Source organism: Arvicola amphibius, chromosome 12, assembly GCF_903992535.2.
Source record: "Arvicola amphibius chromosome 12, mArvAmp1.2, whole genome shotgun sequence".
In the NCBI taxonomy this organism is placed as follows: Eukaryota; Metazoa; Chordata; class Mammalia; order Rodentia; family Cricetidae; genus Arvicola; species Arvicola amphibius.
This window is the reverse complement of record NC_052058.2, coordinates 7,019,219-7,045,907: the sequence shown is the minus strand read 5'-3', so window position 1 is coordinate 7,045,907 and position 26,689 is coordinate 7,019,219. Positions and strand designations below refer to the sequence as shown.

The 26,689-nt window shown below is 43.3% G+C and overlaps 1 protein-coding gene across 3 annotated transcripts in view; it reads left to right on the top strand.

Annotated features, from left to right (window-relative positions):
- Esrrg (estrogen related receptor gamma) overlaps positions 1–26,689 on the top strand; it is a 213,529-nt gene that overhangs the window by 157,786 nt on the left and 29,054 nt on the right. The window lies entirely within an intron of this gene.

The window sequence follows — 26,689 nt, the reverse complement described above, 5'->3', positions numbered from 1 at the left end:
ATGCGAGCCTAAGATGGTAGATTCCCTCGTACGCCGATTTCAATTAGTATTTCATCGTCTTTCTTAAAAAGGAATCCTGTAACAGCAAAAAGTGTACCTGGCCACATATTTGGAAAATGTTAGTATTGTGATGGAGTTCCTTTTCATCTCTTTGGATTTCTGTTTTCAAATAGCTCATAAAGAAGTTTTCGAGTGACAAGAGATGTTTTTCTGGCACACATGGCTAACTTATTTCCGTCCCCTTAAACTAGTTTGTCTTTATGCTTTGAATGCTACAGTAATTTCTTGAATCAAATTGATGGAAGTCCCTCTCCCAGCCCACACTGAAACCAATTTATTGGTCATGATACGCCAGCCATGTCGCTAACAGTCGTAACGAACTGTCAGGCAGTATAGCGGTGAAGCTAATTTGAAGTCATTAGGTGTGCAGCGTTCAGGCAACAATTTGTTACAGTGGTTAGGGGCACAGCTGACATTTCTGAATAGCTTTGTTCAGGGCAGTTCTAGATGAGACCAAGCAAATTGTAAACTAATTTAAACATCACTCTGTATTATACTGGCTACTTTGTCTTACACTGCTTCCTAATAAAGCTCTCCAAATTAAGTCAGAACTCGCTAAATAGGTAACTTGAATGTATGCTTTGGAAAACACCCACACAAGAATAACAATATCTAAAAGCATACAGTTTGGTCCTGTGGATACATGATGCTGCATTTAGAATACAGTCACACCCCTATGGATGGTCTAAAAAGGTGTGCCGGGCAAGAATTCAGACTGTATCCAGCGACTAGGTGTGGCTCTCCAGCATTTGCGAGACTGAGGCTGGAGGATTGGCCTTCCCTGTAGAATGAAAGCCTGTCACGGGGAAGAAGAACCAGGTAGCAGATTTGTCTAAATTGTAAATGAAACTTCTTTGGAAAGGAGGTGCTGTGGTGGGCAGGAAAGCAGGGAAACAAAACTAATAGGTTTTGAAACATGTCTATGGACATATTTTTAGATAATCAACATAGATCATTAATGTGGTATGTCATTGTTCCATATGTATATACCTTTTGTACATTTTTGCTATTTTAATGCTTTTAACGTAAGTAAAATCACATCACTTCCCCCTCTCCTTACCCCCAGCCCTTCCCAATCACACTCCTTTGATCTCTTCCTATGCTCCCAACTTTCAAGTCAGTGCCTCTTATAGCCTTTTTCTCTTTGATTATTTTTACCACACACACACACACACACACACACACACACACGTATTTTAAATATAATTATTCTAACTGATGGTTTCTCATTGTGGCGTCACTGATACTTGGTACTAGAAAGTTCTGTTGTAGTCAGCTTTTCTGTTTATTATAGGATGTTTGATGGCATCCTTAGCTTCTACCCACTAGATGCCAGTAGTACCCCTAACAAAGAAAAATGTTCTCAGACACTACCATGTGATGCCGGGGGACAATACACACCAAGCCGCCTACCCCAGCCCTTCCCATTGATAACTACAGTCCAGCTCAAGATATTTATTCTCCTCCACTCAAGGACAGAGAGATTTGAGGCAAAGAGAAATTCCAGAATCCCCCAAACACATTCAAGACAGGTTGAAGTAGGACACGTGCCACAGTTTGGAGTAGCCTGGGCTACAAAGTGTATTTCAGACCAGTCTGTGTAAGAGTAAGACTGTCTCTCAAGACAGTAGCAGTCTGAGTTCAGATCCCACCGAGAAGCCAGACATGGTGGCATGTCTGTCATCCCAGATATGGAATGTAGAGACAGGGGGATCTTGGGAAATTGCTCGCTAGTCAGCCTAACTAAACCAATGAGCCTCAGGTTCAGTGAGAAACCTATCTTTAAAAAAAGTGGAGAGGCATAGAGCCATAGAGGAAATTACTTGGCATTGCCCTCTGCCCCCCAGGACCTCTGCCATTAACAAACAAACAAACACACGAACAAAGAGAAAAGTGTGAACCCTGCCATGGTGATGCCCGATCACCTATTATCTCCGTGAGCTCTGCTCTGCTCTCCCCGAGTTAAAAGATTTATTAAGGCAATATTTTGATACCATCCAGAATTGTCACAATAAAGACCAGCTATTAAAAAAAGAATAGCCACTGCTCGCAAGCCCTGTGGTTAGGAAAGGTCAGAGGTGAGCGTGCAGTCTTGATTGTGCATCCAAGTGGAGATGAGGGCTCCCAGAGAAGCATGCTGGAGTCACAGACTCGGTGACTTCTGCAAAGACGGTAACTTTAAATAACTCTGCAGAGTGCCATTTCCAGTGCTAGAAACAATGAGCATGTGATTATGTGCTCAGTCATAAGCCAGGGCTTAGAATCATTGGGGGCCGACATCAGAGTCTCTCCATAGCAAACGGAGGAGCGGTCACTGTGCTGTGATGCCTCGTGGCTCACATTTTCCTAATGCCCAAAAGGTATTTTAAATAATTACAAAGGGAACCTTAGTTTTTTAGAAGGGGGTTTGGAAAACAGGAATTCACTGAAATCTTTCTTAAGTAATTTTTTTTTTTTTACAATATGCACGCAGGGAATGGTGCAGGAGGCCCTGTGCCATCAAAGCTTGCCTGGGTTCAAGGGCATCTGAAAAACCACACATACTGTGACCGGGAGCATTGAATGGGGAGGTAGAGGCAAAGAGGGCATAAAGAGTAAAGTCACATATCTGCTTTGATAAAGTAAAAATGCGTTCTCCACAGGGAACCAGTCTTATACTTAGTGGCTAGGGAGTCAGATCACAGTTAGAAGTGAACTGAAACTCCCCTTTGGCCTTAGCTTTAGAAGTTTCTATGTAATATGTTGAAAAGTAAAGTGAACTTATACATATGCGTGCCCACATACATGCACATGCACTCTCACATGCACACACATTCACACAAAGAGACACACTCTCACATACACTCACACACATGCACACAGTTCACACAGAGAGACACTCACACACATGCACACACATTTACACACAGACACACTGTCTCGCACACACATGCACACACATTCACACAGAGACACACTGTCTCGCACACACATGCACACACATTCATTCACAGAAACACGCTCTCACACTCATACATACACACATACGTACACACACACACACCTTCATGATCCTCACTCTGTCCGTAGTTCGTGCAGTCACACACCCACGGGTATGCTCGAAGTTTTGCACCTCAGATCAGGCCAGCTTTCTGTCTACACTGCTGCAAACACACATTAGCATGCTTTCTTGGGCCTCGTGAAAGTGAAGAATTCTATCAAAGAAAATAGCGGAGAAAACCACACCGAGAGTGAGGGGTTTTCTCAGTAAATAGGATTAGTTGACTTGCATTAATGAATCACATGAATGGGGATGTGCGCTGTTATGAAACATGACCATACTTATCTATAGAAAAAAAAAACAGTACTCCAAGGGCCTGCGAAAATGCTTGACTTTCGCTGGAGGAGTGTAAGGGCACAAGAACAGATGATGGTACCCTAATAGCCCTTTTTAAGAATGACAGGCCCTGCCATTAGCATCCCTTTATACCCTTGGAAATTGCTCATGCCTCGCTTTTCTGCTTCCTATCTGCCTGGTTCTTTTTTATTTCTCTTTCAATTTCGTCCGCGCTCGGATAAGCGCATGCTAACACAATATGATTGAGCTGTAAAATGGAACGCTGTCGCCTCTAATCTCTTTTATGTAGATATGGAGGCCCTGCACACTCCACTTCGTTCCCTCTCCATTGTCGGCCTTTTTTTAGAACAGGCTGCCAAGTAACGGAGGCTCCATCAGACAGCGGGGCTTGGTTTCACGGGGTGTGATAAGACGATTATCAGGCAAACAGGCAGATCTGGGGTTGTTCTTTGTGGCCGATTAGGATATTATTATGTCCTGGAATTTCGTTAGCAAAATACAGCGTGGGCTTGGCAGGTGGCACTTAAAAAGCTGTAGCCCATATTAGCTGGCCGGTGTAAGTGCCTCTTGTATTTACGGATCCTGCTGGCCTCCTATGTCACAAGAAGAGGGGAGCATTTGAACAATGAAGTGTGCGTGGATGTGGTGTGATGTGGTGTAGTTTAGAAGAGCGTGCGGCAGGCTTTCGTCACCATCTTCTTTGGAAAAACTAAATCAATTTAACCGACCTGATTTTGAAGCAGAGGGACTCCAAGCTGTACTGTGCTCATGTTAGGGGCCTGTCTCCAACGGACATGTGCACCCTGCTCGGCTCGAGCTTCGCTTGTTTGTAATGTGACAAGCAGATTGTTCACAAAGGAGGGCTTTGCTCAACTTTGGGAACATCTTAGCCACATTCTTTCCAAAAAATATTTATTTTTATTTATGTGCATGAGCATGCGCCTGCGTAAATTAGTCCGCACCATGTGCGTGCAGGCTTCCGCAGAGGCCAGAAGAGGAAGTTGGGCACCTGGACAGGTGCTGGTGAACTGCCAAGTATGGATGATCAAAGCTACACGTGGGTCCTCTGCAAGGGCAACAGTTCCGCTTACCACTGACCGTGTTTCCAGACCATTCTGTCTCATTCATAGCATCCTGTCTGGTGTAATGATGACATCAGACAAAAATGGGAAGAACCCGGTGACTGCTTCAGCCAAGGCAGGGGTGTTAAGCTCTATGAGCAAACCACACTTGGAAAGTGAGATTATGATCAAGCAATTCTAAGTGTGTTTCTTCCTGTAAAAAGTAGATAACTACACTAGCGGTGTTTCCCATTTCTGACAATTCTTTTAATAAAAGATTCAATTAATAGGCTATATCAAAAGTTGTTTACGCCGGGCGGTGGTGGCGCACGCCTTTAATCCCAGCACTCGGGAGGCAAAGGCAGGCGGATCTCTGAGTTCGAGGCCAGCCTGGTCTACAAGAGCTAGTTCCAGGACAGGCTCTAGAAACTACAGGGAAACCCTGTCTTGAAAAACCAAAAAAAAAAAAAGTTGTTTACTACTGACATGACTTTCTATAGTTTACCTGGTTTCACTTTAAACATTGATATGATGGCAGGAATCTCTTTTCAAGACCCATTATTGTCTAAGTAATGTCGTGTCTCCTGGACCAACTTTAATAACTTAAAGTTTTGGAACTATAAAAAAACAGAAACCAGTAGGTGGATAAAGAAAGAAATTTCCTGAAGTACCCCTCCAGTGGATCCTCTATTTCCTGCAGCTACCCTTGCTGCAAAGGAAATGCAAGCTAATGGTGGGGCAGTGAGGTATCCCCAGCAGAGATCAAGTTCAAGAGACAAGCCACAGGTTGTTCTGGGGATCTGCAGGCAGAGGTCTGTCCTCTCCACTAGCTCAGTGTCTTTTTTTTTGGTTTTTCAAGACAGGGTTTCTCTGTAGCTTTGGAGCCTGTCCTGAAACTAGCTCTTGTAGACCAGGCTGGTCTCGAACTCACAGAGATCCGCGCCTGCCTCTGCCTCCCGAGTGCTGGGATTAAAGGCGTGTGCCACCGCCACCCGGCTAGCTCAGTGCTTGAGTATGAATGATTAGCTGTCTCCTTTGAGGTATAATGCCGCCCCCCCCCGCCAGCCAAGGATCGTTCCTAAGGTCCAGGAAGCTTAAAAAATAGCAAGGCTCACAAGGTCCTTCCCTGAGATTGTGAAAACAGTAAACAGTTGCTGGCAGAGACAAGACTCTCAAACGGAGTTGCCTGAGAATTGTGCAGGTGATTCTAGTGAAGTTCCTTCATTAGACAAAACAAGTGGCTTTTAGTTACTAATGCTCCTATAAGTAATCTGTCACTCATGTTCTTAATAAACCTGTTGGTTCGACGAGCTAGATAAGGCTGGAATACACACACACACACACACACACACACACACACACACACAACAGGTGTGTCCCCTAGGTGGTGCTAGACTGTGTCGGGTTGACAGCCACTGTTACTCTCCAAGACAACATCCAGACTTAGTTGGAATAATTTCTTTGGTCTGTTGGAGGTGGCCTATCTGAAGCAAATAGATATTCCCCCCATCTCCCTAGGAAGAGTCAGGCGACAGGCCCACTGTTCCTCTCTGCCATCGTCCTGAATTCCCTCCGCTCATGTGAGCGCTATTCAGCTTTACCCTTGCCCGTCACTGGAGATCTCCACATATTTTATCATTCATATATAGCCATACTATTGTGTACTCATAATCCAAAGGGAATTGTAATCTTACAGCACATTATTAAACCGTGACTTCACAGTAAATCCCCAGATGCATTTTAAGTAGTCAAGTGTCAGCTATGCACATAGCACTATGTTCAGTACTATAGGAAATTTAAAAGATATAATAACAAAGCACCTACCCCCATTATACATTCATGCCTACATAAATACATATGTATATATGGATGTTATGTATACAAATATGTGTGTGTATGTATGATTCTCTTCTTGATTTATACCTTTATTAGTTTCAAATCTGAATTATTCACTGGCAATCTTTTTGATGCTTTTAAGCTAAAAATACAACTAATCTGTGTATACATCCTGCTTATTTTTTAAGTGACAGCTTCACTGTGCAGTTCAGAATGATTTCAGTTTATGTTGCTTTGCCTGGAATTACAGAAAGGCATGTCATAACCATACCTGGTCTACTTTCAGCATCCTTTGATGCAGTCCTCAGCCTTTTCTGCCATCTCTTTCTTCGCTCCACCTCACAGAGGAGCATGTTGGAGAGCTAAGAACTTGAGTTTACACCGGGCCTACAATATCCCTGATATATCAAAAAAATGATATTTGCCAGTGGTTTTCATGTGTCTTTACCCCCATTCTTCCTACTCAATACCCCTGCTATATCAAGAAAAATGATATTTTGCCAGTGGTTTCCATGTGTCTCCCCCACGTCTGTGTCACCCCATTTATTTGTCTTTATCCCAGGGCACCAGTTTGTATTTGATAACAAATAGAAGCATATTCACCCTGAGTCTAAACTTTGCACATTTACAAACCTGAAGGTTAAAGGAAGGTCAACGATTAGAGAAGGAAATGTATGGCATTTTTAAATCAATAAAAAAAAATCAAGATGCTTGATTGATGGTATTCCCTAGACATCACAAATATTAATGAAGCCAGGCAGTCATCATTTGGCTACTTACTCATGTGAATGTCTGAGAAACTCCTTAAATGCTCTGTAAGAAAGAAGAGACTCCCTCCCCTCTCCAACTCTGTGGAGGGTCGCAAGCGTTTGATTGACAATGGTAGAAAGCAGCAGAAGTGAGTTGCTGCAGCTCTGTATCATGGAGAAATGGTGATGCAGATGGGCGTGGGCCATTCCTGTCACCCCGGAACTCTAGGTGCTGAGACAGGAACATGGCTCTGTGGTCAAGGCCAGCCTAGAACACAGGGTGAGACCCATTCTAAACTGACCCACCTACTCACCCATCAACCAACAAACCAGGAAGGTGTTCTGCTACCTAGCGCTGAATCAATAGCCACCTCCTTTCTCCTCTCTCCCCTTGCTTCAGTTAACCATTCAGTGAGAGCAGTGTAAGGTACTGTGCGTGCACACGCAGGCATGAACACCTCACCAGTTCTGCTTCTCAGAGCTCACAGTGGGGTGTGGGGAGGGGACCTCGCGAACGATGAACTAAATGGGATGATGAGGGCAGAGCCCAACTGTTAGAAGAAGCGGAGAAATAAGTAGAGGGCCTCACCACAGAGAACCTTGATTTCTACAGGAGGAAAGTGATTTCCTGCTGAAGTCAGGGCTGACACCTTTCAAGATCTTAATTGTGAACTATCTGATTGAAACTTCCATTTGAAAAGTGTTAAATCAGAATGGCTGAAGCAATTTACACGGCGATATTGCTCGGTGCTCTGGAAAATAGTTCTGCAGTATCCCAGAGGGTCTTTGATCTTAAGATCTGTTCTAATTTTTAGATGCGTTCCTGGTAATGACGAAGCTCTCTTCACTGATGTGGTGGAGAACTAGTCATTTGGATTACAGTACACCATGATCTCTCGCGAGCCTGAAATAGCTGGGAACGGTCCCAAGTCTTGTCACAATACAGGCACTGTGGACCTGGCCTAGCACTCCTTAATCTTTCTAGACTTCTTTTTATTCTTCAGGCTGTGACTTCTGACTTTTAGATTGTTCTCTTAACTTCTTGAAGAGTTAAAAAGTGTAACCTGTTTGGACACTGGGAGAAAATTGCCCTCTAAAAGCTGGCAGGATGAGCACAACCTACATGTGTCTAAGCGTTCAATTAAAGTCACTTTTGCTCTCAGAGAAAACCCTCTAGTGTGGTGCCCAGAACCCTGCGCGCTGGGCTTCTCACTCTGCTCCTCGGTGACCGACCCTCTTTCTAACCCCGGGGCTTCTCACTCTGCTCCTCGGTGACCGACCCTCTTTCTAACCCCGGGGCTTCTCACTCTGCTCCTCGGTGACCAACCCTCTTTCTAACCCCAGCCTCACTTCCCGTAGTGGCCGCTTTCACTTTCCCCTTCATCCGCCCAGCCAATCTCCAAATGAATGCGCGTCTATCTTGGCCTTGGCTTTGACACTCTGGATATATTGATTAATAGTTGCCCTAAGCTCCTTTTAGCAAATCAAATTTTCACTTTTAGCAAGGATTTCGCCTCTGATTTATTCAGCAAAGTGAAATGCACTAAATTGACTTTGACATTCAGGGAAAATGGCAGAAAAACAAAGAGCCGAGAAAGGAGATATAAATTGTGTGGCAGCTGGGGACTTCAGGCACCAGAGAAATGGTTTTCTAGAGAATTCCACGTCATTTAAAAACACTTTTTAAATACAGAAGTGATTTATTTAATTTTTTTCACTGCTGAGTGTTCTTTTAGGAAGAGTGTGTGCGTGGAATTCCCGAATCATTATTTTTATTTCATAGATAAGTACCAGTGCACAGCTCAAGTAAAACACTAGAATTTTCATGATCACCATTCTATTTTGTATAGCTTGAATATTGCTCTTGACTTTCCTGGCTTCCATAAACTAATTTTTGTATGTTCCAAAACTATAGTAGCAGCAGTGGAGAGGGAGAGAGGGGGGAGGGAAGATAGATAGATAAATAGATAGATGATAGATAGATAGATAGATAGATAGATGATAGATAGATAGATGATAGATAGATAGATAGATAGATAGATAGATAGATAGATAGATAGATGATAGATAGATAGATGGATGATAGATAAATGATAGATAGATGATAGAGATAGATAGATGATAGATAAATGATAGATAGATAGATGATAGGTAGGTAGGTAGGTAGGTAGGTAGAAAGATAGATAGATAGATAGATAGATAGATAGATAGATAGATAGATAGATAGATAAAAATAGAGTATGTGGTTAGTATATGTATAGGTATGTTTTTAGATATTTATGTGTTTTTATTTATGGTTATTCTCAATAACATACAAAGATAATAAAATACTGGGTCACAAACTCCACCTTAAAAAAGCCATGTGGCTGTTTTCCCACCATCTCAATAATACCATCATCCCTGGAAGTGTTCATTCTCATGACTAAGTGGATCTGTTTCATAGTTATTCCAAGGTTTGGGATAACCCTGCAGGTGCAAGATATAAATGTGCTTTCGATGTGTTCAAAGAAACGGTGCAGATGTGGGTGGAGCGGACGAGAGGGCTTTCCCTGTGGCTTTCACAAGCACTTGTTGGGAGGAGCATGAGGCGAGAAGATGGGGAGAGCATGGGGAGCATAGGGGGAGATCATGGGGCAGCATAGGAGGAGATCATGGTGGAGCAGAGGGGAGGAGCATAGGGAGACATGGGGGAGCATGGGGGAGCGTAGGGGGAATATAGGGAGAGCATGGGAGGAGGAGCATGGGGTGGTTAAGGTGTAAAGAGTTCCACAGAAGAACTCTTGCTACCTAGATGGAATAGATTGCTGCACTGCCTCTGCCATGGATTTCTCAGGACTCCTGCTGACCCCCGCTCTCCATGGCCTCTCTCTCATCTCACATGAAACATGTATTGTGTGTGTGGCCGGGACACTGATGGATTCATATAAATGACATTTTGTAAGAATGCCATAGAATTCGTTAGTCAAAATCTCTTTGGTTGACAGAACTTTCTAAGCATTCTCTGCTTACTTCCACGTGTCTATCAACACCCTGATAAACTTGGTATTTCTCTAAAATTTTCTTTTTCTCAGAAATGAAAATGCTATGATACTTCTTTCTGGATAGAAGTTCAAGACTTTATTTTTGAGTGTATTTATGCTGGCTAGGTGTTTGCCCCCTCAGGAAAAGTAAGGGCTGATGTAGATAATTTGTCAGGGATAAGTATTTCGGCATTGTTTTGCTCTTGGATCACAGGTCAGTATCATTAGGGCATGAACTAAAAGCTGCCAGTGTGCCGCTGAGTCTGGCGGACTCGGGATAGTGCAGCAAGCAAAGTGTTGACGTTTTCCCCAAGAACTCCATTTCCAAAAGCCAAGTGTGGTGGTTTATTGTTGTATACTAGCCCACTTGGTGAGGGAGACTCTGTCTTAAAAACCAAAATAAATAAATAGATAAAAATAAAAAGCGAAAGTTGTCTGATGGACAATACTCAACGTTGTCTTCTGATCTTCACACATCCATGTGCACATACACCTGCATATGCACACGTATGTGTGTGTGCATCCATACACATACACACACTCAGAGAGAGAGGGAGAGAGAGAGAGAGAGGGAGAGAGAGAGGGGGAGGGAGAGAGAGAGGGAGGGAGGGAGGGGGAGAGGGAGGGAGAGAGAGAGAGAGAGATATGGAGAGAGAGGAAGAGAGAAGTGATTAGATAAATCCTAACTCTGTTAGTTCTGAGATCAGTAAGTCTCTCAGTTTTATGAGTGTTCATTCAGCACCTGGCTTTGCATCTACGGACATGCTATCCTCACCACAAGTGTGATGTTAATATTATAGCTCTTAAAAGGAGGGAAGAAGCGATTCTTCAGCTGGATTTGGGGAAAACGCAATGGTAATTGAATGTGCAGGTCAGCACCAGAGCCGGCCCAGATTCAGGGAATCATAGGAGCCCAATTAAATCCTGGCACTCTAGGGGCCATCTCCAAAGACCCACTACCCTTTCTCTGTATGAGGAAGGCTTCCCACCTGCTTAACCTGCATTAGGAGAGGATTAATTACCTGGGGTGTGGGCCCCCACTGCCAGTCAGCAGCTTCCTGACAGGGCACATGGTGGCCTGGGCTGCTGAGGGAAGGAAAGAGGGAGGAGGTGGGAAGAGAAGCAGCTGGGGCCTCAGAGATGGACTGCCTCCTCTCAACCTGGTCAGCATTTTAGGGAATGAAAAGCAAAAGGCAACCTGCTCTTACGTCCTCATGGTCTGTTCCTCTGGGGCCCAGTGGTGGGACACCTTCCGCACACACTTGCGTCCCTGAAAGAGGAACAGCCCCACATCGGTTTGTCTTAACTATGGTTTCTTGGATCAACCTTTTATAAAAAGAGAGGGACCAATTGCTTCCAGATTTGTTTCTGCACTTATTTTGAATAAAGGGCTTTCTGATAGATTTTTTCCCCTCAGAGCTGATTAAATGTGGTCGTTTGTTCAGAAGCACAACAAGGGGAAGCTTTGTAATACTCTATCTTAATACATAGAATAACATTATGATGAGTCCCTCAAATCTACTCTGGGTTGAGAGAGCTGTAAAGGGCTTTTACAGCTGAGAGGAGAGCCTGATATTTTGAGAAGAGACTCCATCATGCAGTGAGCAGCATGCTGTCCTTGAACAAAGAGTCCCAATTTGTTGGGACATCAGTTTGCTTATGTTTGAGGTGGCATGTGTCAGGAGGGATACTGGGAGAGCTGTGGGGACAATTCTATAGGCTAATGTAAGAAAAGGCCCCAGTTAAAGTTGGGTTGCGATCTTATGTTTTTGGTGAGCATGAAGTCAAGTACCTTTACTTGCACATCCCTTTTGGGGATAAATACACAGACATTAGATGACCTGTGCAAAGTCACAGGCAGGCTAGTCACAGACAGAGCTGAGGCTGAGTCTTATAGCTCGGAGCTTACAAGTTTGACAGGATTAGTATTTACCATTGTCAATAGCAATTCTTTTTTCCTGGAAAGAATATAAATCTTTATTCAGAGTGTTAGAAAGAAAACTACCATCTTAGCTTTATAATATGCTACCTCACATTATATGACTTGAAATGTCTACCCATGTTCATTTCTGTGTGAGTATATACATGTATTGTGTGCGTGTGCACACATGTGCACATGTGACAGGCCAGAGGCAAGCTCAGGTGTCATGTCTCAGGCACTACCTAACTTTTATTAGAGACAGTCTCTCATTGGCATTCCCTGGGCCAGGTAAAGTCCTAAGCTGGCTGGACAAGGATCCCAGAGACCTTCTTGTGTCCATCTCCCCGGAGCTGAGACTTCCCCTGTACACCACTCTGCCTGGGTCTCTTAAATGTGTCCTCTGGACCAGTACTCTATTGCCTGAGCTTTCCTGCCAGCATCCTAAATACCATATCTTCTGAAGGCAGACTCACAGCAATAAAAGATTCTGGGAAATATTTTTGGTACCTTAAGGAAAATTATGACAAATCATAAACAATCTTTCCTTTTATATAGCGGGTATACTGTCAGGGTATTTTACATCAGACTCTTTCCTGAAGGTATTGGTCTCCTGGTGGACAGAATCCTTGCGTTCCAGGCAGGGGGATACATTGGAAACAAATCCCTGACTGGGGCTTCACATTGGGAAACATGGGCATCTACCCAGAGGGCATGAATTTGATATAAAGCAGAACTGTCAAGGAGCTTGATACTGAGCTAAGTGTGTCGAGCAAGAACCAGAAAATGAAGGTATCTGAATTCATGGGGTGTGCCTAAGAAACAAAGCCCCATTCAACTCTAACATGTAGGCAACAAATGGTCTAAGAGTCAAGGTTTCTGGACAATCATCAGTTCATAGCATTTTGTTAAAATGAGCTGACCAGTAATATGATCCCTGATCCGGTCGTCTGGCCCTTTGCACTCAGTGAACATCCTGCTTTGACTATTTCTCTGCTGAGGCATGAAACAGATTTGTAAAGGTGAATTGTCAGGTCACACAGGACCACCCTTGTCCAGCTTGAATGTGATCATCCTACTTTTGGGAGGCTGGGTTTTTTGGTTGGTCCTCAGCACCTTGTACATACATACACGATCCATATATTCTACCACTGATCCACACCCCTGACCTTTGAGTAAAGTTTTATGTAGGCTGGTCTGAGAATGGGTGATATCAGTGAAATATTGTTGGGGACACCGGAATATGGTGACAATCCTTAAAAGTTCAGCATGACATCTGCAATATCTAGGCCCTCCAACAACAACAAAATGTGTTTGTGTGTGTGTGTGTGTGTGTGTGTGTGTGTGTGTGTGTGGTGTGTGTCCTGCATGCCAATGCCAATTAATGCATACAATAAAAGGAGGTATACAGTAATGAGCTTAGCATATGCTGTTCCTTCCTAACTGGCTTTTTTAGGAAGACACTCTCTGAGGTTATTTTATGACCACAATGCATGGTTTATAATATGCTATCCAAAGAGATTTCGAAATTGCCTTTCAAGAATGTGTTCTGCAGCGCACTTAGCATTCCGTCTCGTACATTACTGTCTTGAAGACCTATCTGGAACGGAGTCTAATTCAGAGGTAACCTTGCCTAGTAACTCGGGTCTTCCTCCACACAACCCTCCTCCCCGTGCTTTCAGGATCAGTGAGATTCTGTGGGTGAAACTGATGGCAGCATCTGCCTAAGTGACTACTCTGTCTCAGAGATGGGGCCCTGCATGCACGGGGTCTCACTCTGCAACACAGAGGATGTTAGTATTTCATTAAAGATTCATTTACTGCCATCGTCAAGATGGACCCTTGGGCTGGTTGTTGCTGTCCTTCTCAAGATGCCTATGGTCCTGTTTCCTCTCCTGCCGTTAACTTTTGTTCCCCTGCAGTGGCCCTGTTCAGGGGATGCGCTCCATGTTGCATCCACACGTGGCTTGTCACCCTCGTCTCAGGCTCTTAGCATTCCTTTGTTTATCTGAGGCGACAGGAAGGCTGGTGAAGGCTGCTTAGTCAGGGGTATCAGCCTTGTTGGCAGGGGAATGATTGCCAGTTGAAAAACAAGGCATTATTGCTCATTTTTTCCCTCTTATTAGTTTGATTACATTTGCAAATCAAATCAATCCATCAGACATGATCAGGCCTCGTCCGCATTTTAAGGAATAGTAATCTCCGTCTAATAAGATGCAAATGTGTCACATCGGTAAGTAACCAATAAATCATGGTCTTGTCTTTGGCAATCATTAAATATCAGAACCAACAGTCAATTTTTAGTATTTTCAATTTGCGATATGCCGCTGGAATATAAAGATAGATGGACGTAATTACACAAACCAAACACTATTTCAGTTCATTCCAGACAGCAAATTTAGTGGAAGGTATAACTGGCCTGTCATCCCACCGCATTATTCCTGGCGGTTCATGCAAAGTTCACCGACAAGCTTTAAATGGACATTGCTTTTTTTTCCCCTTCCAACTCCTAACAACATCCCCACAATGGCAGACAAACTTTGATATAAGGGGGCACGAACTGAACTTGCTGATGGCCCAAGTCAGATGCCAGCATGACAGAAAAACATGCATTATCTTCCATCAGAAACTGCTGGCAGTGCCAGCTCCCTGTCTTCCCTATTCTCTCTTTAGGAAAATGAACTCGCGGTTGTAAAAATACAGAAAAACCATGACAGCCAAACATGCTCCGGTGATTTATGCAGGCTTCATCTGTTTTGATGGAATACTTTTCCTTGGGGTGGGGGGAGGGAAATGAATAAACCCTGAATTTTTCTAAGTTTCACATTTTAAAGCACCCTTGCACAGGCAAAGGATCCCTTCTCTCTGTGCTGTTCTCTGTGAGAATGTATGAGAATATGTGCAGGTTTGCAGTCCATAGCATGACTGTCGAAGAAGTGTGAGTGTGTGAGTGTGTGTGTGTGTGTGTGTGTGTGTGTGTGTGTGTGTGGTAGAGGCCAGAAGGCCAACAGCAGATGTCTTCCTCAATCACTTCTATCACTTCTGCACTTTATTTATTAATTTCTTTGTTGGTCTGATGCGTGTATGAGAGTGTGCAAGCAGGTGTAGGATGGCCTCATAGAAGAAGACATCTTTTTAGCTTTCCAGCTCCTTGCCTTGAGCTGAATCCTTCGCTGAACTAGAAGTTCACAGTTTGGGCTTGGTTGGCTGGTTGGTGAGCTTTCAGAATCCACCTGTCTCCTCCCTACATCCCTGGGGTTAAAAGCCATAGGTGTGGGGACCAAATGCAGGTCCCCGTGGCTGCATAAGCAAGCTCTTTTATCCACTGAGCATCTTATCAATGCCTGCACATTTTACTTTGAGGCATGATCTCCCAGTGAACCTGGTGCTGGCAGGCGTACTGATCTGGATGACTGAACAGGGAGCCTGTCTCTTGTCTCCCGAGGGTTGTAATGACAGACAGACATAGTTAACATTTGATTTATAATATGGGTGCTAAAATCAGGTCCCTGTTCTTACACAGCAAACATTTACCCAGTAAGCCACCTACCTAGCCTTGAACATGGGCATCTTAACACACTGAACATGCTCTAATTCAAAGGATAAAAAATGCAGTTGGGTGGCTTATCTGGTGTGAATGTATTTTTCCTAACCGTGTTTGCTTGGGCAGCTCAATTCACTGATCAGCAGTGACCCTTGCTTGTTTATTTTATTTTATTTACTAACAGGGACCCTTCCCCTAAAATTTCCATCTCTCTTTCTCTCTCTCTCTCTCTCTCTCTCTCTCTCTCTCTCTCTCTCTCTCTCTCTCTCTCTCTCTCTCGTGTTTTTCTACCCCACTTTACCTCTTCATGTCAGGTCGGCTCTTCTCTTCTCCGCAGGACCTTTTGCTTCCTCTAGGACAAGTTCTGAAGTGGGATGGTGAAGAACACAGTCATGTGAACTTGGAACACCCACTGTTTACTTCTGTGGCACTTTAGACTGTCACCGGGTGCCTCCGGTGTGTCTTGGCAGATTTGTCATTTTCTGTATGTTTAGAATTTAGAGCACACCGACCAGCAATACCATTCTCTCACCTTTCCAAGTTTCCGTATTCACCCGGAGCAAAACAAGCTTTTAGGCTATTCCTTGTGAAGTTGACAAGATCACACATTTTCACTGCGTTGTTTACTTATTTATTTTGAGTGTTTTCAGTTCTTTTCTGTAAGTATCTGCCAAGTAGTGACATACACAGTGAAGCTTTACCCCCCCCCCCCCCCCCGGTGTTATAAAGCTCCGCCTTACAAAACTGGATAGCCATGGGGGCTTGTGCCTGTGTCCTCAGCACTAGGGAAGTGGAGGCAGAAGGATCAATTCAAGCTCTTCCTTGGCTACTTGGCTAGTTTGAGGCTTGCCTGGCTACATGAGACCCTGCCTCAGAAAACCATCAACAAGAGAGAATAAATCTTGTTGTCCGTTAGTGACTCGAGATAAGACAAAAGGAAATAATGCCAGGTTCTCAGGACATCGGCAGCATAACCAAGCACACTGTAGTGTACCCTGGTAGAAGCCCAAACCTTGAGCCAGGGTAGGCTTCCTGAAGAAAGGGCTTTCTTGAAGATGTATACACACATTCATCAGAAAGCATAAAGCAAGGCATTCAAGTGGATAGTAGCTTTCATTTTTAATGAAGCCAGCACTGTGAATGGGTTCCCATTTGTTAGCAGAAATGATAGAGACTGTTAATTGAGCAATAAAAGAACATCTTTTCAAATTTGAAACAGGAATCCTGTTAGCCAGATTAGACTCTGGTTATAGTCAAGGCTGGGCACTTTCAAGTATAGAAGATGAGCCGGGCGGTGGTGGCGCACGCCTTTAATCCCAGCACTCGGGAGGCAGAGGCAGGCGGATCTCTGTGAGTTCGAGACCAGCCTGGTCTACAAGAGCTAGTTCCAGGACAGGCTCCAAAGCTGCAGAGAAACCCTGTCTCGAAAAACAAACAAACAAACAAACAAAAAAAAACAATCAAGTATAGAAGATGAAAGCCACTTCACTATTCTGAAGGAGGGGGTCACCTGAGGGTGTGGTCTCCTGAGGGCATGGTCATCTGAGGGAGTGATTGCCTGAGTGCTTTGTGGCCAGAGGTCTCCTGAGGGAGTGGTCACCTGAGGGTGTGGTCTCCTGAGAGTGTGATCTCCTGGGGTTATGGACACTAGAGGGTGTGATCTCATAGCGGTATGGTGGCTTGAGGGAGTGGTTGCTCAAGAGAGTGGTCTCCTGAGGGCATGGTGACCAGAGGGTGTGGTCTTCTGAGGGTGTAATCACCTGAGAGTGTGGTCTCCTGGAGGCATGCTCTCCAGAGGGAATGGTCATCTGAGGGAGTAGTTGAGCAAAGTTCTTGGGTCAACATAATGAAATCCACTGGGCCCTGCCTTTTGGATATAATCTTTCTGCACTATATTTGGAAAGGCAAAGTACACTATCCTTTATAGAAATATTTCTGGGCTTACTCCCTCCACCCCATTTTTTCCACTTCCTTTTAAAGCTAGATTTTCAGGATTCTTTTTCTTCTATGTTTGTTGTGAATTTTAAAAAATACAATATTGATCTTTTCTAATGGTTATTTTGTAAGTCAGTTCCTGGCTCTCAAGGAACCTTTACAGAGAGCAACCATGGCCAGGGACCCTCATGAGTGACAGTCAATGTAAGCCAATAGTTGCTATGCCTTGAAACTCTGTTCCAGAACCTTCTGCTCCCTCTAACCAATTTACATACCACCATGGTATGTTTAATTTGCTATTTCATCAAATCAATAATGGGTCTAATTGAAAAAATTGGCAGTGCTGCGTGCAACCTAACTAGTGATCTCAATGTTTGCCTGCTTCGGAGAGTGTCTCCTAGCTCCGTGGCAGCCACCTGTGTTATTGGTGCGTTTCTGTTACTAACGCGCACAAAAACAAACACTAATACAGGTGGAGCATCTGCACCAATTGATCACGATGCTATGAAGAATTAATCACCTGGCTTTCAGCTCCAAGAATAAAATTTACATCTGTAATGTATGAAATGTATTAACACTCATGCTGGTACCCTCGACTTCGGGCGGTGTTGGCAGATGCGCATGCGCAGCCCCATCTAGATGTGTTTCTCTTGCCCTGGCCTAGGTGGTGTAAACCGAAGGCCAAGTTTGAGCTCAAAATTTGATGATGTTGCAAAGATACAGATTGTTGACTTATTTTGTTAGGTGAGGCTGAGATAACTCTTCAACTATAAGGGACTAAGATCTGAACTCCTCAGATATACCCCTTTAGAGGCCGAAGTCTGCTTCTTCATTTCAAGCCAAGGTGAATCCAGCCAACATCCTCCTCACCAAGCTGGATTTGATGAGGTGTCAGGCTCCCTTGCCACTGATTTCTGTTGCTATCTTGATTAATCTTAGGAAGCATCCTATAATTAAAGACTTATTGTGACGCCGTATTTGGGAAATCAAACAACTTGTTTGAGACCCCAAACCTGGCAAGATAGTGGATATGATATTTAAGATCAGGTCAGTTTGCATCTAAACCATGGTCTTTATCTATGCCACTATCTCCAACTACTCATGTAAATTAGTCCTGTTTTCTTTTTAAGTTCCAGCCCAGTTACGTTTTATTTTATCACTTTGCTTTCAGATGGGGGAATCTCAGAAGATCTGCTGGCAAACATGGGCTTCACTGAGACATGCGGTAGCGCCGGTGTGTTAGTTCTTGATAGCACACGGTCCACCCTTGGGAAACAAAGGTCCCTTATTAAAAACTTATCTGAGACCTTTTAGACAAGTGTGGCTCCCCACACAGTTTGCAGAGCCACAGAGCCAGGATGGTTTTGCTGTGAGAGAAGGACGTTTGGCTTGGCGACAAGTTTAGCAAAAAGAGAGACTTGGCTCAAGTTTGTGGGTTGTTGGGCTTGAAACAAATGCTCCTTCAACCCAAGTGAGATACACTGTGGTTTGTCTTAGAGTGGATCTCAACTGTGTAACCCAGGCTGGCCCTTAAGCTCACCTTCCTGCTGTAACCCCCAAAGTGCTGAGATTACAGTGGTGACTTATAGCCCCAGCAGGACAAAACATTTTTGAAGTCAGTGTTATTGTCAAATGGGAGTTTATTTCCCATGTGAAATTTTTACCAGAGGGAACACTTGGGGGCATATGGACACATGCCGGTTGTCACAACACAGGAGTTGGTGTGAGGTCGTAGATGCTGACAGATCTTTCCAGTACCCAGGAGAGGGACCCTGTCTTAGTGTCCCCCCCCCAAAAAAAACACCAGCCACTAGTGTTGAGGGCCTTGAAAGTCCCCTCCCATCCACAGGAGACTTTATGGTGTGTTGTTCCAATAACGCCCAAGTAAGTTTGGTAGTTTTAGGACCATCTTTGTGGCTTCATTTGATGAAATACCGTTTTCATCAACAAAATCAGCAACGTTTATTGGGCAAACAGGGTATATTTGTACCAGTACATTGTAGTCTGAAGGTCTTATATTTATTCTTTAAAAATAAAGCAGAAAGAATAAGTCTAAATAAAGTGACCATAGCATATTTAAATATAATTTTATCATAAATTCATAGGAAATATTATTTATGGTGCTAATTATGCATTCACAAATAATAATGTATTAGGAGCCTCAAAACCCACTGGATAAGCATTGTGCATTTAATAAATATAGAAATGGAAGCTTAGTTACTAAATTATCAATTATTAGTATTAATAAATGATCAAATATTGTTATTATTTTGATAAAAATAGTTTTTACAAAGCCAAGTGAAAAAATTTAATTTTTGATAGAAAAAGTTATATATGAATAGTGGATTAAATATATTGTGTTATATATAATCTAGAAATGCTTAGAATTCATGTATTGAGGTGGGAATGTCACAAGCATCAGATTGATTTGTGTGAGATTACATAAAGTCATTTTGCATGGTGTATTGTTGTACTTCAGAAGTACTTTGGGAGTTATCTGTACATCCATAGGAACTGACAGTGTAAAATGCAGCTCTCACATCAAGAGAGAGCATGTGGATAACTTATTCTGAGCCAAATATGAGTGATCATTGCCCATGAACATGGATTTAGACTGCCCCAAATAACATGCCCCAACATGGAAATTGTTACATTAACATTGTAGCCACAGAACAAAATGAAATCCTAATTTAGCTGCATTGGTAGAAACACGAAGCAGGCTGCTCACAGCAAAGCGGAGGCACCTCTGCTACAGTGCTTAGATTTTCACAGAAGATGTCCTGAGCATTGGAAGTGCTGGAAGCATGGCGTCTGTTAAGCAATACCTTCGAATATATTAGCAGTGGGAAGGATGTTAGCTCAGACATCAGAGTGGACAATGAGATGCTCCTTAAAGGAACTGAAGAGCACGCAAGGCAGTTTGGCTGTGTTTATAACATCTTATCTCTCTGCTGCGTGGTTTAGTCAGTCATCCAGCCCTGTGGAGAATCTTCAGCCTTGGTGGTTTTGCTTTTCTTTGGAGCTTTAATTCACAAAGGCTGTTTAATGAATGACTCTTACTGTCAATGTCTAATTCTTAAAGTGTTTCTTTAATCGTGTTAGAGGAAAAGCAATAAACCTTAATAACCGTATATTTACACAGAATTCCCATTTAAGTTTTTAAGTAAAAATTATCACCATCTTTGAACTCATTCTTTGTGCACTAAAGGGCAGTGAGGAAAATGTTGAAGAAGCCAGACGACTGGAATACTGTTAGAAAGAGTGGATGTTTTGAAACAGGGATTGGTCCAAAATTGAGGGCAGCCTGGGCAATAGTACATTGTAGGATAGCCTGAGCTACCCAGTAAGACCCCTTTGCAAGTGACCAACCCAAGCCAAACAAAAGTAAAACAATAATAAGACCCTTTATTTTATTTCTGATTAAGCCCCATAATGTAGTACCATACATTCTATAATTAAAATATTGTGTGTTCCCCAAAGTTTCAAGCTTGGTCCCCAGGTTGTTATGTTGGTAGGTAGTAGAACCATTCAAAGGTGGGAGCAGGTAAGAGTCCTTTTGGTCACTGTAGGGATGCCAGCAACGGGCATCGTAGACCCTGTCCTCTTTGCAGTCTCTCTCTGCTCCATGGCTGATGAGGCAAATAGTTTTATTCCCCACCTTGAAGTTCTGCTTCACCATGTATTAAAGGCAAACTGACATGGAGCTCCCAAAGCCTGTGCGTGCGCACAGTGAGTATTTTCTCTTAACCTTCCCGGGTAGTTCCTTGTAGCAATTCACTGCTGACTAGCATGCAGCCAGAGAGCAGCTCTGTGGTCTTTGCTCAGAGGCCATTTGACCTTTGTGTCATTTTAACTAGTTTCCTTCTCCCGGGACGGTGCAAAGTGGAGGGGAGGTTGGTGCTAAATGGACTCGCAGCAATTAAAAGTAAAAGAATCTGCCTGGAATAAAGTAAAAAAAGAATGCCAGTCAGACACTGGAAGCAAAGCCCTGGAGGCTCTGTATCGAGTCTGGACGCCAGAGTGGTCCTCAGTGACCTCTGCAAAGACCCCAGGCCTGCTCTGGCTGTCCCAGGAAATCATTGCACTGATGCCAGCTCATAGAGAAAACTATGCTTAGGAGATTTAGTTCAGGAACCCAGAAACATCTAATTGTTTTTAAAGACTCCAACCAAGACTACTAAAATGTTTTAGAATTTAAGATAATAAAGCTCATGTAAATGAGCTGCTTTCTTGCAGTCGGGTTAGGAACCTTCTGGTGTGCATGAAAGAAGAGCAGCTTTAATTCGCAAAGGTTGTATCGTGACACTTGTCAGGATCATTCTTTGCACTGGGAACATACATACCGATTGTAAAAGGCTGCAATGCATTGAGTGCCCCCTTATTCTGATGCATGTCCCTGTGAGCTTGGTAGACTTTTGATTCTGTTCTCTACAGATGAGGAAAAGGGACCCAAAGCTGTGATTGTCCTGGCATGTTCACGGTGATTGTACATGTTATGTCTGATATCCGCCAGTCATGGCTGTTCAACGTTGATATTATGTTCAAATACAAATGATCCAGCATTCCTGGTAATTTGATATTTAAAACAATGATCTCTGATTTTAAAAGTCATTTATGCATTAAGCACGAGTCTGAAGTGAATACTTGCTGATTTCTCTTTAGTGTTTCTTTAACCCTTTTGTTTCTACCTCTTTAAGAGGTGTGTGATTTACATATTTCTGGGAGTCTTGGTAGAGACAGAGTGAGCAAAGCTCTGTCCCATAGTGAGCATGGCTTCTCTGGTAAGAAGACTAAAGGGGACATCCCTGCAACTGGAACCATAGTTCTGATGGCGAAACTAGGACATGCGTGAAATCAGGATAGTACGAGCGGTTGAAATGTCATTAAATGAAAACTCCAAGAGTCAACATTTAGACATTCTAAGCTCGATGGAATTGTAATGGGCATAAGAGGCACTGCCAAGATAATCCTCATCTTAATGTCCAAGACCCTTGGTCCTTTACTTTTTGAGTGATCAGAGTGACACAGAAGGATGTTTATATAAACACAAGAAAAAAAACTGCATTTTAATCCTTTGACCTTGGAAAATTCCCTGGCAGGGAATGTGAAAACGTGCAACCGAAGAATGAGTGCAGTCACCTATTGTGAGACGTATTTGCAGAGTCTATAGCTGAGCTAGCAGGGCAGGTGACTGTAGGAGGACCCAGGAAGCGGGGTGGTAGGTGACCACAGAGGACTCGGGAAGGTCAGTGGATGGCAATCAGAGGACCCAGAAAGGAGAGTGGGTGAACTTTGGAGGGCCTGGCAGAGGTCATATGTGGCCACTGGAGGATCTGGAAAGGTCAGTGTGTGGCTATCAGAGGACCTGCGAAAGTTGGTAGGTAGCTGTCAGAAGACCTAGCAAGGACAGTGGGTGGCCATCCATTGGAGGACCTGAGAAAAGCAATGGTAGCCATTGGGGATATTGGGAAGGTCAGTGTGTAGTCAATGGAGGACTTGGAAAGGGCGGTAAGCAGCGTTGGAGGCCCTAGGAAGTTTAGAAGACACTGTTGTTGTTGTTGTTGTTGTTGTTGTTGTTGTTTTTATTTTCCAGTAGCTCATAGAATGTCTCCTGTGCTGTGTTGTCTGTTTCTGGGCTCATTTCTTTCCTGCCCTTAACTCAGGGTGTTTCTCTGTGGGGTACACTTGCCATTTGGATTGGGAAATTATTTGTTTTCCAGGACATTTAGCATCCTTTGATTCTTCTACTAAAAGTCCCAATTCAAAATCTCCACCATTCTCTCCAAATGCCATCTCCTGGGGGGAGGAGACGGCAGGTGGTATCCTGAACTGAGAATCATTTGAGTGCAAATAAACACTAAATTAAAACCAGTGACATCACAGTGGGATTCTTTTTTTTCCGTGTATGACACTATTTCCAATGAGACATAGGGACCTAATGCTGCAGTAGCAAGTCTGTGGGTAGATTCAAGAAAAATTCAGTTTTGCAGTGTTGCAGGGAGATCGTTTTATGGAAAGGACTTTTAAAACACAGCCCTAGTTATTCAAAAGTTTTGATCTACTAAATAAAAGAGTATAAAATCTGAAGAATGCGAAAGAACCCATAAAAATATAAACAGTAAGGTGCAATATATGTGTGGTAAATGGTACGTGCTCCTCTAACTTAGGGAGGGCAAACAGTGTCTCTCTGTAGGATGTGCGGGGGAGTCATTCACCTTGCCTGGTCATGGCTCATGGCTGCATGACTATACAGTGGAGTCCCGTGTCTGTTTATGTAGGAGTTAGAGCAGAGTTGTTTGAGTCCCTGTATAAGGAATCAGAATAATTTACGTCCTTTACATTTCCAAGTTTGAAAGGAACTTGAATCCCAGTGAAGTGGCTCAGGCTTGCTATAGCTGGGAAGATAGACCTGCTCACAAAAGGAAAGCTTGGCATGAAATTCTTCATGATGCAAACTTCAAAAAGGGTGCTCTGGGGTCAATAGGATGGGGAGGGATGGGCCAGGGGACTGCAGTAGAATTACCCTTTCCTCCTCCTACTCTTGCCTACTCTGACTTTCTGCTCCCCTTCTCACCGCTCCAGCCATCTCCCTTCCTGCTGTCTCATCCCCTTCCTCTCTACTCCTTTCTTCCCAAATCCTATCTACCCCCTTTTCCCACTCTCCTACCCCCCTTTTCTCCTCTTTCCTCTCATCTTGTCTCCTCCACTTCTGCTCTTCCTCCTCTTTCCCCATGTTTCCTCCACCCCATTCTTCCTCCTCTTTCCCCATGTCTCCTTCACCCTGTTCCTCCTCCTCTCTCCCCACGTATCCCCCACCCTCTACTCTTCCCCCTTCTCCTATCATCCTCCCCTCTCTTTCTCCCTGTCAGGCATCCACACATGCCACACCCACTCACTGTGGTCTGTACAGCTCACAAGACTTATCACAGAGTACCTTTTCAGTCAGTTCATTACCAGAGAGTTGGCCCCAATTAAGGTCCCCCACTGTGGTCAAGATGAAAATCTCAAATTCTCCATGATCACAGCTCTGGGGACTTACTGTCCAAGTCCCCAGTGACCAAGAAAGTATTAGTGGATTGAAGTTTAGGATGAAGGTAAGTGGCCCCTCGAGGAAAGTAGAAGGTTTGGGGGGAATTGATGAAGAATTTTGGTCTAAAACTAACCACAGACATGAAATACAAAGAAACCTCACTTGCAGTCTATATTGACTTCAAGAAGGGAAGAGTCTTTGCTTTTGTGTTCAAAGCCACTGCAGGCACATGGAAGATCTGGTCACAAAAGTTACCCACAGACACAAAAGTAACTGAGAAAACCTCTTTTTCTGACATATTATTTTCCAAACTTATTCTTAGGCTGGGGGTTATGCTGTGTAATCTCCAGCAGTACATGGAATGGTAACACCACAGAATGAGCCATGATGGTGAATTCTCCATCTTTCTATGAGCTGGTGGAATTCGCCAACTAAATTCGGGATATAATTAAAGCCGATAGAAGCACTTCTCGTACGTTTTTGTTGCAAATTGATGGGATCTCCTTTGTCTGTGATGTTAGTGAGATTGCCCTGTAGTTTTTAATTTATCAGGTTAAGAAGCACAATTAAAATATCTTGAAAAAGATCATAATCAGACACCATCTTTGGGGTTGTCCCTGCCAAGTCGATAAAGGGATCAGTGTGTTTAATAATTACCTTCTTTGCTGCTCATTTGTTCTGTTTGTGGCTGAAGTGTTAATAAATACCTTGCACCATTCCGGTGGGAAAGGCTTCCTGCTTAATTAATAAACTTGGAAGAATCCGTAGCACACTGAAGCTCGTCTCTCTTTTTAGTGTTGCCTGCATCAAAAGAAAAGCCTGTCTTGTCAGCACGTCTGTAACTGTCAGGGTTATGAGTTATTAAGAAACATCTTACAAAAAGCTGGCTTTGGATAGGAATTAAGAAAATACCAGTTCTTTAATTTTTTAAAAAAATAATTCTGTTGAATGTTAAGTAGCAAGAAACCCTCCTGATGATAAACAGGAATTGATTCTGTTAAAGAAGATGCCTTTCTGGAAACAGCTCTGTAAAGGTTCACTGGGGACGGAATTGGCTTTGAGCTGTCTTTATTTCTAACCGTTTTTCTCCAATATTCCAATCACCCGGGCTCTTTATGGACCTCCATCTTAGAGAAACAGAGAAGGCCATGCGCATCTAGCATCTGCTCGCCACTTAACTATTAATTAATAAATGTCAAGTTCCTGACAAACATTTTTATTTACATGAAAATTGAATGCAGCAATGAACTTACGAGCACATCACGGCAATTGTAAGCATCTCACAGACGAGCTTTGCTTGTGAGTGTGCGCATTTGATAAATATTTGAGCGCCTACTCTTGCGGTGTGTGTTGTAACAGTGAATTCAATCAGATCCCTGGTCTGTAGCCACATGTCTTTCTTGGGATGTTTAAATTACCAATCTGAGGTGCTGCTTTTTGTTCTAATTTGAAAGGAGAAACAGGTTCAGGTGATGATCTACAAAGTCTGTTTCTATATAGTGTATGGAAGTCTACCCTATTTCATTCCGTCTGAACCGCTGAGGCCACTGACTTTTCTTGGCTCCTTGAGAATATGAAGGTACCAATATCTGAATTCTGCAAGGGGCGGGATATTCCATAAGCCACACAGCTCAAAGTGTTACCTTTATCTTAGGCCTGCAATAATGGAGCTAGTAAAATACAAAACTTCTCTATGTCATGTGGCCAGACTGATGGTTAGGGAAAAGGATAGAATATGTATTTCAGATTTCCTTGCTAAGCTTCTTTCATCATGTTTCTAACTTCACTTCAGACATTTAGATGATCAAATAAGACACCCATATAGTCCGCTTGGAGCTTAAGGCAGGTATCATAGAGTATTCTTTACACAGGAGTCAAAGATATTTTGGAAACAGAATTTCTTGCCTGCCTTGGTTAAGTCTCAGATTGAAGATCGCCAGTCTCTCTCTGTATCAAAGGCCAGGTGAGGGCTGAGTCTAAGGAGAGCATCTTCCATTGTAAACGGACTGATTTAATATAGGGCAGCTACTGGGTTAGTGCTAAGCTGTGCCTTTTTCATCACGCCGTTTAGTTTCCCGTGCCTTTGAGGACATGACAATGTATGCGGTTCTGCTAAACAGCTGTGATACAATAAACAAAATGTCCCAAAGGAGGAAAAGAAATACACTGGGCCCATAGAGTCGACCCTTTGGCTGGTCG